This window comes from Brachionichthys hirsutus, chromosome 12 (genome assembly GCF_040956055.1).
Source record: "Brachionichthys hirsutus isolate HB-005 chromosome 12, CSIRO-AGI_Bhir_v1, whole genome shotgun sequence".
NCBI classification, from domain to species: domain Eukaryota; kingdom Metazoa; phylum Chordata; class Actinopteri; order Lophiiformes; family Brachionichthyidae; genus Brachionichthys; species Brachionichthys hirsutus.
In genome coordinates, this window is record NC_090908.1 from 3,530,274 (window position 1) to 3,533,120 (window position 2,847).

A 2,847-nucleotide genomic window follows, 5' to 3' on the forward strand; every position below is an offset into this window, starting at 1 on the left:
CAAGAGCAGCAAAGTCAGGCTGGAGATGATGCTGACAGATTCTCGAGACCCCTGTGTAGCTCAAACCGCTCCTGCAATTGCAACTGGGAGGAAGTGGACTCCAACTGTAGCTATACACCAGGCTAAATCAGCCCTTAAGCACCGGGATATTGTCGGCCACGTGCAAATGGGAAGAGGAGGCATTGGCCTAGAGGAGGGTAAACCATCCTGGTGCAAGGCATCTCCAGCTCAGCGACGTGGGCTGGTGGTCGAGGAGGTTCGCCGAGAGGAGCAGGCTGCAAGGTGTGCAAAGGCTGTCTCACAAGGAAAGCAAGGTCAATGGATGCGTTGGGAAGATGTCGAGAAGCGCAAGCTCTCTTGGAGAGAGATGTGGGACATGGAAGCTTATCGAACCAGCTTTATCCTGCGAGCGACATATGATGTGCTACCATCACCACAGAACCTCAACCAATGGTACGGAGAAGATCCTACATGCCCCCTCTGTCCATCTCCAGCAAACTTGAAGCACATTCTAGTTGGCTGCAAGACAAGCCTTACACAAGGCCGTTACACCTGGCGGCACAATCAAGTCCTGAAGTGTCTGGCAGCTGCACTGGAGAATAGAAGAATGGTCGTCAATGCCCTGCCCCCCCTTTCCTCCCATCTTACATCATTAGGACATTTTGTCCGTGAAGGGGAAAAACAACAAAAAAGATGTATTCCAAAATCAGAGGTAGGACAGATGGGAGCAGCACGGGACTGGGAGCTCCTTGTTGATCTGGAGCAGAGACTCTGCTTTCCAGTGGAGATCGCCACGACCAACCTCAGGCCAGATCTTGTGTTGTGGTCTACCTCAATTCGAAGTGTTTACATCATAGAGCTCACAGTGCCATGGGAGGATAATATAGGCGAGGCCTTTGAGCGGAAGAAGCTTCGGTATGCTGAGCTGGCAGCGGATGCTGAACAACGGGGCTGGAAGACCACAGTCCTCCCTGTAGAAGTGGGCTGCAGAGGCTTTGTAGGCAGGACTGCTACTAGTCTCCTCAGGGGCATGGGAATCCGGGGCCAGGCCCAACGGCAAATCATCAAAGCCCTGTCCAGTGCTGCTGAACGAGCAAGCCAGTGGCTCTGGATCAGGAGAAGAGACAACAGCTGGGCCCCAAAATGACAGAGACAACATCAGGGGGTATAGAAGGGGGTAAGGCAGAGGGGGGCACACCCGGGACGCCAGGTGTTGCTGCTGAACCCTCTTGAGGTGTCGTGGGCCTGTTCAGTGAAACACCTATGATGGAGGGTGCCCACCTGATGACCCCAATGAAACCCTTAGCCCCTTCTATCCTGCCCTGTGATGACTATAATCCCTACCCATTTATCAAGGTAAAAAAGGATTGTAACATCCAGTCCCATTCCGGTATGCAGTCAGACAAGTTTGGCTCAGGGATGAGGATGCCCCTGCCGTGCAGAGTCCAGTGCACTTTGGGTGATAACACCATATCCTGTGTTTGTAAAACCAAATTTCAAAGTATATTTGAAAAAAAACAAAAACGCTGTCATATTCCATATTTTATTTTCTATCAGTAAATGCACATCATTGCATCCCCCAACGACAACCCCCTCAACAAAAGATCTTCACCTTCTCATTACATCCTCTTTATGGTTCATAATTTCCCAACTTTCCTGTTGGGTCTTGAGAAAATGATTGTGTTTTTGTGCCGCATATTGTTCCCAGTGAAAATGCAGCTAAACAATGAACAGAGAAAATGACAAATAAGGAATAGGCCTGCGCTATACAGGGACGATGCTCAATTACAAACAAAGCTGCCATTTAGAGTCCATTGTGCTGCCTGACTGCTGGCAGACCTCGCCACAATGTGTTGACAGCATCATTTCTTTCTCTTTCCTGATTTGTTGTTCTCCCCATTTTGAGGGTTACACAGAATAACCATTTTGAACTTGTTGTAATTGCCACCATAATCAGTTTGTTCTATTTTTTGTAACACGGCTTTAATCAAACATTTCATAGACCCTGCAGCCAGAAATGTGTTATTTGGATAGAAACACAAAAAAGCATGCAATTACACCCAGAGGACCTGTCCCTCCTTTCTGCTACAGCTGCAGAAAGGAGGACACTGTTCCAAACACATCCTCTTCTTTCTTTCTCTCTGTCTCATCCTGTCCTTTCTTTTGTGCATTGGAAAAAAACATTAACAAGGTTGCGTCATGAGAAAACCATGGTTACATCCACTGAAGACGATTGTAATCGTCCTGAAGACAAGACGGATGCGGTCTTCTTGCCTGAAGATGAATTACTATCAAAATTAATCAGAAACACACAAATAAGCAAAAATACAAACAAAAAAATGTCCACAATAAGACATAAGACATATGTCTTACTGGTTCTTATTGGAAATAAGTGTTGCACTTTGTGTTATTCTCCACTTATCATGCTTATGAATTTCTACCCTATAAATCCAGTCCAATTCAATCGAAAATATTATGGAGCCACATAATGATCTGTAATATGCAACTGCTCATGGCGTCCCTTTCAAATAAAATAATTAGTTCCGCACGTATCTTTTGAATTCATCTTCCTCACGAACACGTCGTCTTTGCGATCACGTGACAGTTCAGGAGAAGCGTTCAATGGAGAGCAGAAGCCAAATAAATGCATAAATAAATGCACTCCTTCAACATATCATAAAAACAACGAATAGTATTTATTTTGTGACAACACCACATCGAGCATAGCCTGAGGTTAAATGATGACGCGGCGAGTTTCTTCCTTTTATTCGCTTTTGTCCATTTGTTTATATTTCTTTTTTACATGCTGTCTTTGAACACACCACAGCGTGTTCTCCCAGCGGTAGA